The sequence below is a fragment of the Thunnus thynnus genome, chromosome 4 (assembly GCF_963924715.1).
Source record: "Thunnus thynnus chromosome 4, fThuThy2.1, whole genome shotgun sequence".
NCBI classification, from domain to species: Eukaryota; Metazoa; Chordata; class Actinopteri; order Scombriformes; family Scombridae; genus Thunnus; species Thunnus thynnus.
This window is the reverse complement of record NC_089520.1, coordinates 2,651,382-2,664,044: the sequence shown is the minus strand read 5'-3', so window position 1 is coordinate 2,664,044 and position 12,663 is coordinate 2,651,382. Positions and strand designations below refer to the sequence as shown.

Here is a 12,663-nt window from a genome sequence, read left to right as displayed (position 1 = left end):
CCAATGAATCATTGGTTTCTGCATGCAGGTTCTGATTTATTATTGGAAATAAAGCTATTTTTATGCACATTAACATTTTAAAATGTTGTCTTTGTCTTGATTTGATGTTCTATAGAGGATCCAATGTTGAGAAGCGCGTTAAGACTCGTTGCTTCTCGAGTATCATGTGACTTCTGACGCTCAGAAAACAGTCGTTATGATGCGTAGTTACTGGTCTCACAAAAACAACACAAGCAGCCGATGTTTTTGTTTACAGCGCAGCCAAACAAACTCATGTTGTCCTAATAATCCAGTTATAATCAGTCAATAATAATCACAACACAGATCTGATTTCAAAGGTGTTGAATACATTTTTCTTCCCCATGAAACATTTGAAAAGATGATTTTTTAAAAATATTTACAATCCTGTGTTGTTTACGTCCATGTTTACTAGCCTACAGTCTTCACTGTCAGACACCTGTTGATCTGCTGAAACTAGGACTCTGCATCATATTTGCATCTTATAGTCTGATGACTCATAAAAACAGCTGCATGGCACTACTACAGGAAACCTGACAGGGAAGTAAAGAGTCAATTTATGACAGTTTCTGGAGGTAAAACACACATGTGAAAAGGGGAAATGACACCTGACAGGCGACCAAATGAAACAGGATGTCACCTTGATTAAAATGACGGATTTCTCGGGTTGAAAATTGCTGGAAACATTCTGTATAATGTGAGTCCACAACTCAACAAAATACATAACATAGGTCTCGTCATTTTTAGACATTTTAATGCAGAAAAGTTACATATCAGGCCTTTAAACGTCACAGCTGATCTTAGAAGTAATCAGTTCTATTTGATTCCTTTCAGAATGCTGTGAGATGTTATTGATCACTTATCAATCCCACAATCACATGTAACCTCAGTACTCTGGTGCACCAGAGTCCATGTGTGACTTTCCCAGAGCTTTGACGACACTCCGGTGTCAGATTTCCTCCATTGTCCCTGACGCCCGGGACTCACCTGTGTGTTTTTGTCTGCTGTTTGCTGTCACAGACACAAAGGACGGACAGGAGACGAACTGCAGCAGAATGAAGAACAAACAGACGTGTGTGATGAACAGCAGAGAAACTATAACTATATAATAAATGTAGAGTTTCAGAAAAGGAGAAGAACTTAAGTTTGTGTGTTTTGTTGAAGGAGACATTAATGCTTTTAGTAGTTTTGTTGTTTATTTCCTGTTCTGATGTCGGATGTTAAACACGGTCAAAGTTCCAAAACTTGTGGTGAACGTATGTAGAAATGCTGCCTGCAAGTCCAAAGTCAGGGCTTCAACCTGCTCTCAACGCTTCGTTTGCTGTGTTTTTTTCTACCTACGACAGCTCGCGCCCATAAACAGCCACCCGCTCTGTAGCTTTGGTTGCTAGGGTGGTTGCTAAGGTGTTTCCATGTGTCTCATATTTCAGATGTGATTCAGCTCCAACACGTACGGATGGATTTGAGAAGTTGACATTTGAAGTAAAGAAGGAGAAAAAGAAGTGAAATCCTGCTACTATAGTTTGTTTACGTAGCCTCCGGAGCCGGAGGAAGCTTCCTGAAGCTGACCAATCAGAACAGAGTGGGCTCATCAGGAGGCGGGGCCTTAAAGAGACAGGAGCTAAAACAGCCTGTTTCAGACAGAGGCTGAACTGAGGGGCTGCATAAAGGACCAGTAGAAGATAAATTTTAACTGGAAATCATGCAAAGATATTCCAGTAGAGAACCAGGTATATATTCCCCTTTAAGATTAGTTTCCAAAAAGTCTCTACACCTGTAGAAAACCACAAACTCTCACAGAAACCAGTTCAGTGAAAGAAACACCTGGAGGTCACGCCCGGTATCATGGTGCTGAGAATAATGTGGATAAAGGAACAACAACAAAGGAATCAACTTTTAGACAAAATTAATACCTAAAGATATCTTTTAGTTGTTAGATGATGGCTTACTGGTAAGTTTTCCAGAAAATAGTTTGGTAAGACTTCTAAAAATGAGCAAATAACTTCAAAGCAGAGATTGAAATACATACGCTAAGTACATACGCTATGTGTGTGTGTGTGTGTGTGTGTGTGTGTGTGTGTGTTGTTGTTGACATTCATATGGAGCCAACAGACAAGCCGCTGCCTGTCGGCCTCTGAGCTGCAGGGAAAAACACACTCACAGGTGACGGCAAACACTGACAAATACAGCACTGCTGGGAGTGGCGCACACACACACACACACACACACACACACACACACACACACACACACACACACATTCCAACACAAACACAGATTCATACATCATCCTTTACCCCCATTTAACACACACACACACACACACACACATACTTTCTGTCATATTTACACACACACACACACACAATCACAGCGGTCTGAAGATGAAGGTAAACTCTGTAGTGGACGTGCTGTTTGTTCAGGCTCCTCAAGAGCTAAAAACAAGCACAGACGAAGGTTAAAGTGCAGTTTTGAGTTTCTCCCAAACCTTTTTTTTTTTTTTTTTTTTTTAAATGTTTGGTTACGTCTTTTTTTAAGATTCTCTTTCATCCAGCTCCACACGTTTCCACCTCAGTACATCCTGCTGCCGTAAGATGCTGCTGCAGGTTCAGTATACGTGCTTCGCTTCACGTCTCCTCAGTTTCCTAAAGGACACGTTCACAGTTGTTCAAGTGTGTCTTAAAACAACAGTCAGGTGTCCATATGAACAGTGAAAGAGGTTTTCCTTGCTGTAATCATTCCTCCTGTTCATACTGGATATTAAAAGATCCTTCAAATGTGCTTTCACTGTAAGTGATGGAGGCCAAAATCCACAGTGTGCTAACATGCTAACATGCTAACATTGGAAGTGTTTTTCTTCATTCTTTATTCTCATTTCAAATTTGTTTTTAATCGATCTCCTTGATGTTACAGGATGTGAAAACTACCAGTTTACATTATTTACGCTTCGCTTTTAAGAAATCAGGTTTTGTCTGTGAGAACACTACAATACCCATGAGCCTCGGCTGCTGTTGCTATGGAGAAGAAGCCAGTCAGAGGTGTAAATCAGAGCGTAATGAATTCAAAACGCTTCGTTGTTGAAGTTGTGAACAAAACGTGTCGCCATGGTTACCGAATTCACTCTAAGTTTCTGCCCACTGTCCATAGCGGCGCATGTAACAGAATTTAAAGCTCAGTGATTGGCTGTTTCTTTCCAAAAATGCACCTTGGGAGTCGTAGTTAAATTCTACCTCTTAAGTTTTCATGTACAGAACCAGATATTTTCTAACACAGTCGTTCATCTTTTACAGGAATGATTCAACCAGGAGAGTTTCATGTTCATTCTGTAGAACTGTGAGTCACATAATGTTGTTTATGAGAAAAATAAACTTCTGTAACCAGGGCAGCTCGACGTAGCTTCTCCCACCTCTCAACTCTACTGGAGTTCAAATTTCTAATCAGGAAACAAGATAAAAAAAGTCAGATCATCAGTTATCAGAGTTCAACCTGTGGGGAACATCAATGTCTTTACAAAGATTTCATAGCAAACCATCCAAACAGTCGAGATATTTCATTAAAGTCACAAACCTCATGGTGGTGCTGGAGGAGAAGCCAGCAGATCAACAGAGTCAATAAGATACATTCAGATGTTTCTCAGGATAAATGAAAACTTTGACCTGTTGGTGGCGCTGCAGGAAAAGTCCTAAGAGTTCATCCTCTGGGGAACAGGAATGTCTGAAACTTCACATCAATCCATCCGATAGTTGTTGAGATATTTCAGGTGTCGGACCGTCAGATCGACATCACCGCGCTGCTAAAAACAACTCTTACACATACAGTCAACACACATTCTTCTCTTATCTCACTTTGTTTTGACAATCTTTGACAGTTTGCACATTTGCTCTCTCACACACACACACACACATCTTCACACCGGCGTGTGTGTCTTCAGGAACTTTTATGGGAATTTCCAGAACGTGTTCCACCAGGCCGAATGTGTGTTTTTTTTTTCTGTGAGCTGAGTTTCTTTTTATCCGCACTGAGCATCAGTCAGAGGAAACGGTGATTACAAAAGAACATTTCAACATCTCTCTGTGTCTCTTTTTATCTGTCTCTAGATCTCTGCAGCTCTTTCTTTCCCTTCATGAGGAAACAAACACAATCTGTCATGACTGATCACTGGAGCTCCATTCAAACAGTCATTTCATCAACTTATTTTAATGGAATCACTTTGATTGGTGGATTCACTCACAGGAAAGTAAATCCCCACGTTGCTAAAGTTAAACATCAACTTTAACTAGAATACAAAATTTTCCCTGCTGATCATTTGCAAACTGTCTTAACAATAGTAACTACTGAAGATGAAAAGATGGCTTCCCTCTTATTTGTCTGCTGACTGAGAGCCAGGAGGTGGTTCGTTTAGTCACTGCGCCAAGAAATCATTCGTTAAAACGGTAACTTGCTCTGAGTTTGTGTGCGATTTGTGAGATTTGGAAGCTCAGTGTTTCTCCGTTTACAGTCTTTCTGCTAAACTAATCATCTCCTGGTTGAAGCTTCGTATTAACCGCTCAGACAATGACGGTAGTATCAGTCTGGTTTTAATGGAATCACTCCGATCGGTGGGTTTGTAAAGAAGCCCGAGGACGGCCGCGCTTGCGATAATGTTTTTTATTTAATGCCGTTATCTCGAGATCACGAGTTAATTTATCTCGTTATCTCCAGAAAACAAAAGGCCGATTTCTCAAGATAATAAGATAATTTACCACGAGATTTATCACGGGTGGAGCTCGTTCTCATTTGTTCATTCACTGTCTTCTTCTCTCCGTGTCTCCTTCACATGGAGAACTCAACTGTTTAGATCAAGCACAAGAAACCTTCAGGTGGCTCTTAAGGATCAAATCTGTCATATATTAGTTCTTATTCCCTCTCTGAACCACAGCGTCCTTCCTCTCATTAAGGCTAATAAGATGAAAATGCTTCATGAAACATCCCATCATGTGACCAGGAGTTAATCAATCTGTTATTTGGTTGTCATTAATAAAAGTGCTGTTAATAATAATGTCTATTATAATGAAATAATAATGGGTACTCCTTAATTTGACATTTTCAGCTTAAATCAGTTGCTCCAGTTGTCAAGACGCCATCCATGCACGCTGGCATGTGACTCCTGATCTCTGATAAACATTATAAGTAATAAGAGGAAATGACCTTCTGTTTTCTTGTGATAACAGATAATCACGTTATCTCCGAATAACAAAACTTGTTTTCTCAAGATAATGAAATAATTGACTTGTGATCTCGAGATTATTGTATCAAAAACAGAAATTGAAAGCACGGCCGTTCTCCGCCTCCGTTGATTTGTTTATGTCGGGCGAATTAAAACCTCACAAATTCAACTTTGTGTTCAAGTTCAGCTTTAACAAGAACATGAAGTCAACAACCAATCTCAGCTCACGATGTGAAACTGTTTTACTTCAAAAGTGATTTTAGCATCAGTCATCAAGTCATTAACATTAGCGTTAGCTTGTTGTCCTTTGCTGTTATTAGCAGCTAAATTATTGTTTTTGTCAAAACAAACTTGCAGCACTGAAATGTGTCCTACAAAACAAGATAAACATGAGAGTTTTACAGAGTCAAGAGTTAAATACTGTTGTAAAAACAGCAGCTACATGTTTGTGAGCATAAAGCTATAATATGTAATTATTCCACATTAAAATGTGTAAAAACAACTAGACCTATGTTATATATGTTGTTGAGTTGTGTACTTACATTATCCCAAATGTTTCCAACAGTTTTCAAACTCAGAGAAATCTGTAATTTAATCAAAGTAACGGACCGTTTCATTTGGTCGCCTGTCGATGGCGTCATACCTCCTCTACCAAAGAGTAAACACGCACGAGATGCATACGGCGGCGCTGTGTTTGTCCGCTACAATGGCGTCTACCAAAGAGTAACTTACACACATACAAGATAATACATCGGCATTGTGGTTGTTCCACAGAAAATAAATATAAATGGACTTTTATTCAGTTTTAAGCCACATTTTCATGATAAATTTAGGTGGTTTTTAACTATATCTTTTAGCCGGAAGAAGGATTTTAGTCATTGGACGTCTGGATCTTAAGTTATCAGAGAAATAAACTGGGCAAACGTTAGCAGCAGCTCGGCTAACAGCCCCTCCCGGTGAAGCTGGTTATTTAACAACGAAGACAACAACTCCCATGATCCCTTGCTACTTCAGACCGTCATCACACTCCGTCTTTTGTTATTGTTTTGATTGAGACCCATAGCGGCTGAAATTACATATTGTGTGTTTAAATAAGCAACAGTGCTGCTAGCTAACCAGCTAACGTTAGCAACGAGTTTAAAGCCTTTTCACTAACATTTATTGCGATTAAATGCAATGTAGTGTTAACAAGTGTTATTCAGTTATAGTTGTACATAGTTACTGATCAGGAGGCAGTTTAATCATAACCATAGAATCCAAAACAGATCATTACAACTTGGCTTAGTGTGAAAACATTGTGCCTTGACGTCCCTGAATCTCTCTATATAAACAGGTCATGTGTGTCTAGAGTGTGTATTTGGTGACAGAAACACCATTTCTTTCTTTCTTTGTTATTTTTCACCAAACGTTCTCCATTTTGAAATATTTCCATTTCGACGTGCACAGACTCATCTTCGCCTCAGTTTGTGCCACTCAGAGCTCATCCTCGTCCATTCATGTCCACCTCAAAGACATGCATTACTGCCTCTCTTATCTTTCGGTTTTCTCTTCTTCTTCTCTTTCTGTTTCTCTTTCACTTGAAGCTGCTTTGTTGATCAGACGAGTTCAGTCATATTGAATATTCTGTTGTCCCTTTGAAGTGAAAACCAGTCTGACTTCGCTAACGTCACCTGTAAAATACCCAGCATGTCCTGATTTGACTGTTTCCCTCCGATGATTAGCATCTGGACAAACGTCTTCCTTCTTCCTGCTTCTCTGATTTGAATGTTGGGAGGCAGTAAAGGAAATTAGTGTGAGTGGAATTTCAGATAAACGTAATTTGCTGTTCTCTCTTGACCGCATTTCTCTAAAAAAGGAAACTTGGAGGTTTATTATCACTCATCATCACTGATGCTGGAAACTAACGAGCAGCCAGATTTGTTTCTTTCTGTTTAGTCCACTGAGTGACATTAAACCTCCACGTTTACTGTTTCTATTATTAACTTTAACTCGTTCATGTAGAGGTGAAAAAAAAGTTCAACTCAGGAGCCGATGTTACTGTGTATTACTGTGTTTACTGTGTATTACTGTGTTTACTGTATTTTACTGTGTTTACTGTGTATTACTGTGTTTACTGTATTTTACTGTGTTTACTGTGTTTTACTGTGTATTACTGTGTTTTACTGTTTACTGTGTATTACTGTGTTTACTGTGTATTACTGTGTATTACTGTGTTTACTGTGTATTACTGTGTTTACTGTATTTTACTTTGTTTACTGTGTATTACTGTGTTTACTGTGTATTACTATGTTTACTGTGTGTTTACTGTGTATTACTGTATTTTACTGTGTATTACTGTGTATACTGTGTATTACTGTGTTTACTGTGTGTTTACTGTGTATTACTGTATTTTACTGTGTATTACTGTGTATTACTGTGTTTTAAAGTGTATTACTGTTTTACTGTGTATTACTGTGTATAACTGTGTATTTACTGTATTTGTTGTGTGTTACTGTGTTTACTGTGTGTTATTGTGTTTACTGTGTGTTATTGTGTTTACTGTATTACTGTGTTTACTGTGTTTACTGTGTATTATTGTGTTTACTGTATTACTGTGTGTTACTGTGTTTACTGTGTATTATTGTGTTTACTGTGTATTACTGTGTTTACTGTGTATTATTGTGTTTATCATAGATATCATCTGTCAGCTGATCTAAACATATAACAGTGAAGGAGTGAAGAGCAGAGGCAACGAGTAGAGTAACTGTAGAGTTTTGCTCTGTCTTCTTTTTCTAAATTATGGAATTTATTTTAGAAATTATTTTACTGCAGGAACTAAAACCAACTAAAACAACACTGAATAACATCTGACTGCATTCACTTGTTCAATATATGGTTACATACGGTTCACACACAATATCACACCTGCAGTAAATGTTCAACTCTGTCTCCTAGAAATTAGGTTCATATACAACTAAACTGTTTTTCCAATTATGTTGTGCTGGCAAACGTAATATCAGCCTGGATTATGTTCACAGGCAACATTTTTTCACATATTTCGCTCTGGAGGTCGAAGGTCGGGGTGGAACGAAGGTTTAGGCAACAAAAGCACTTTGGTTCAGGTCAGTGAGAGATGTTAGTGTCACTTAAATGTTCATAAACGTTGAGTTTCAAGTCCCTGCAGACTTCTTCTGTATTAAACAGAGAACAGCATCTTTCTCTGACCTGAACCGAGTGCTGCCAGAGTCTGAACACAACCAGAAACAGAGTAATAATATCGTCTCTTCTAGCGGATATTGTGCTGCAAGATCAGATATTTTGATGGGAAAAAAACAACCAGGTATGTTATCTTTGAACATTTCACTCATACGTTCAGTATCAACATTTCTACAACTTGCCAAAGACGTTACTACGACATTTTCTCATGTTCAGAAAATTGTGATTCAGCAGCTTTACATTTCTAGCAAAACTATTGGCTGTTGCACTTCAGTCGTATATGAGCATTGTTTTATAAATTAATTAGTTTAATAAAGAACAGGCTGTAAATTAGCTTCAGCTAGACTCTGTATACATGACATCTGTTGCTTGTCTGTTCCTGTTAAATAAACTAATAAAATAAAAAATTACATCTTTTACGTTACGTTTTTTTGTTTACAACGAACACATTTTGAACTCAGATAACCTCAGTGTGAGACTAACTCTCTTTCCTTTGAGAGACAATATATTTGAAGAAGAAATCATTTTTCCTGACGTGTTTAGTTTGATGTAATCGTTTTCAAAATGTTTCCACACACAACGTTGGAATGAGAGCTGCAGATTACACAGACACGGAGGAAGTCGGGGGTCTTAAATCTGTCAACACCCTCACTGAGGTCAGAGGTCAGGTGTCGAGGGATTACAGGAAATGAGGTTCTCAGAGTGTGTGTGTGTTTGTGTGTGTGAGAGAGAGAAACTAAGACTTTGTAAGCAGATGGATACGTGTGTGTATGTTTATATAAATGACTCGTAACAGCGTCCATGTTTCTGCTCTTTAAACCGTCTCAACTCTGTGTTTGTTTGTTTTGTTGACATCGACTTTATCACCTCATTGTTTGGGGTTCCATCCTGCTGCGTGTGTAAAATGTAAAATTTGCAAATTTAATCAGATTTTTTGGTCTCTAAATACATTTCCTCCATTTTCTTCATTAAAAACCCAACATATAGAAAAATATTTGAGTTGTTACGTAACCTGTACACTGTAAACATCATACAGGAATTTAGTGTAATCAACTAATATTTTGTATTTGACTTAAATATAAGTTTTATCATTTCAAGTTAATTCAACCTAAAATTTCTGGGTTTTTATTTTAATACCATTTCAGAACTCATATTTAATTTCTCAGACTTTAAACCTTTAGACTTGAAATGATGAGATGAATGAATGAACAGCTGAAAGTTCACTCAACTCATTAAATGAAGTCTTTAAAGAAACATGATCAGCATATTAGCAGATCTCCCAGAATGCTTTGTTTGAGAGTTGAAACTCTTTTCTGTAGTTAGAAGAAAACACACATGATGGAAACTTTGCTGTGTGTTAAAATACGTCATAGTTGTTTCTTTTCATAACAATAAAAACAATGTAAATTATGATGAAGGTCAGTTCTGAATTCTGTGTCTATTGTAAACTACAATGACTCTACAGAACAACAACAGCAACCAAAGATGCAACTTCTTAGTGTCAGATGAAAAACTGACTGATTTACAATTTCAAACAACTAACCAAACCAACTTCTCAAATCCATCTGTACAAGTTTGAGCCAAAATCTGATCCAAAATATGAAAATGAACAACACATAGAAACACCTTAGCAACCACGTTAGCAACCACGTTTGCAACCAAAGCTACAGAACTGACGGCTGTTTATGAGCATGTATGATGAGCCAACGTCAGCTCGTCAACAAGGCAAGAAAAAAGGTCACAATCGAAGCGTTGAGAGCAGGTTGAAGCCCTGACCTTTGACTTGCAGGCAGCATTTCTACATATGTTCACCTCAAGTTTTGGAACTTTGACCATGTTTAACATCCGACATCAGAACAGGATATAAACAACAGAAAACCACTAAAAGCAGAATATTTCCCTTTTAACAAAACACTTTCAACTTTATTACAATGGAAGTACTGATGAGCCTCAGAGCTTAATAAATTGCGCATTGTTTCACCGTCTGCAGCAACACAATCAATAAAATAGCTAAATATGCGACTGTACGTTATCTGAGGACTCTTCTTCAGGTCCTCCCATCGCTCTGTGTTATCCTGTTTCAGGGCTCCGTTCCCACATTGTTTATGTCCTCAACATTTCTAAGAAAAGGGACGAAATCTCACACATAATGCATTAAAAGAAAAGGAAGTCGCACCTGTAATTCATGCAAGATATCTTGAAGCTGGGAATAAGGTGGATAGAACTTCTTCTCTTATGCAGAAAGGTCAAAGGTCAGGGTCAGCACCAGAACCCTGAAGCTGAGAGGGATGACCACGTTTGACATCTGACATCATAACAGAATATAAATAACAGAAAATCACTAAAAGAAATAAAATGCAAACACTAATCATTTAAACTGTGGCGAATGCTAACAGGTTGTAAGCTAACGTGTTAGCATGTAGGAAGCAGCTTCTGTCTGTCTGTCTCTGTCTTGCTTTCTTTCACTGTTTCCCTCTTTGTGCCTCATCCTCGCTGCCTCTCTTCCCCTCGTCTCTCCCAGTCATAGGCCACCTTTTGTCTGCATGCAAAAACTCAAATTCCTCCCGGCCTCTGCCCACAGTTACACACACACAGGCATTCCTTTGCCCGGCAACAATGAGGGCTTTGTGTTGCGCACCGCCTGTGTTTTCATTTCATTTTTTATTGCTTTTGAACTCCTCGCATGGAGAATTTAATCATCTCTCCGCTGGTTCCTGAGGTTGGTTTTGAAAAGGATTTTTTTTGTTTGACGGCTGGTAGTCAGGGAGGCCGGCAGCTGCGGTGTGTGTTCCCATAACGCGCACACACACACACACACACACACACACACCCCCACATGATCCAAGGACAAAAGGACTACATGGTTTCAAAGGCACCTGACTTAACTTTTGTTTTTGTTTCAGCTCTTATCATCACTGCTCAAAGCCAAAAGTCTGCTGGCTGTGAAAACTTCAGGAGGAGAAATGTGAGAATATGAAAACAAATTAACTGTAGATGAATTTATTAAAGGAATAGTTTGACATTTTGGGAAATAAGCTTATTTGCTTTCTTTTAGAGAGTTAGATGGAAAGATCGATACGTGTGAGTTAAAGTGGCTACAATCCTCTCGGCTTTACGGAGCTTTATAGTGAGTTTCAGCTCGTTGTTTATCTGTCCGGCTGCAACTTTACTGTTCTGGTTCACTCTCAGCGTCTCATAGCATCGTTTTCAGAGAAAAAGCTGTAAAAAGCCGCTGTACACTACCTGCAACAGACACAGTTAGCTGTAGACTAGCTGGTGAACATAGTGGAGCATTTAGCAGCTAAAGAGCCAGATATTTCCCTCAGGAGTTGGTAGAGAGTAAAAACAGAAGCTAAAAGAGAGTGAATATTGGACTCACATTCACCAGGTGGACAGAAACACGACTCCACATCAATGATAATGTTGCTCCGTAACTGCTGGATGTGGAAATAAACAACTGTTTGCTGACAAGTTCAACATATCGACTTAAAAGCTGACGATGATATTTGTTTCTGTCTGATTTCAGCTTCTCAGATGTGAATATTTTCTGGTTTCTTTCGTTCTCTATGACAGTAAACTGAATATCTTTAGGTTGTGGATTTGAGGACGTCGTCTTTGGGAAACAATGATCGACATTTTTCACCATTTTCTGACATTTTATAGACCAAACAAGTGATTGATTAATCGGGAAAATAATCAACAGGTTATACTTTAGAGGAGAAATCTACAGACACAAATATAGTGAAGTCTTCACCACACATTAAAAATCAACGAGGTAATATTTTACCCAGTTTGGGTTAATATAGCACCAACATAATACTGGGTTAATGTTAAAGCCACTCAGGACAAGCGGTTGCTCTGACCCAGTTTTAGTGTTATTTACCCAAACTAAAGCTCGTTATAATCTCTTCATTAACTCTTTTTAAACTGACATGTCATTGTTATTGATTGTTAATAACTTGTGTAGCTTTTGAATGTCATGCGCATCGTTTTGTACAAAAAACAAGACATTTGTGACAGTTTTCTAGCTAAAGCTTGCTGTGTAACACTGGGTCAGAATAACAGATTGCTACTGGGTAACCCAGCGTTGTACTGGTGCCATATTGACCCAAACTGGCTAAAGTTTTGCCCCAATGATTTTAAGCAATGGGAGCATCTCTCAAAACAAAAACTCTAACCTTTAAAACAATAAAACCCACAAATCTCCAACATTAAATTCAAATAAAACGAGACCCAGTAACATG

The 12,663-nt window shown here is 38.4% G+C and overlaps 1 long non-coding RNA gene across 1 annotated transcript; it reads right to left on the bottom strand.

Moving 5' to 3' along the window:
* Positions 1 to 752: 752 nt before the first annotated feature.
* On the bottom strand, positions 753 to 10,778 carry LOC137180888 (uncharacterized). Its single transcript, XR_010928077.1, has 2 exons — positions 10,596 to 10,778; positions 753 to 1,063 (listed from the first exon to the last, which is right to left on the bottom strand). It is a non-coding gene; the product is annotated as an uncharacterized lncRNA (long non-coding RNA).
* Between the last annotated feature and the right edge of the window lie 1,885 nt (positions 10,779 to 12,663).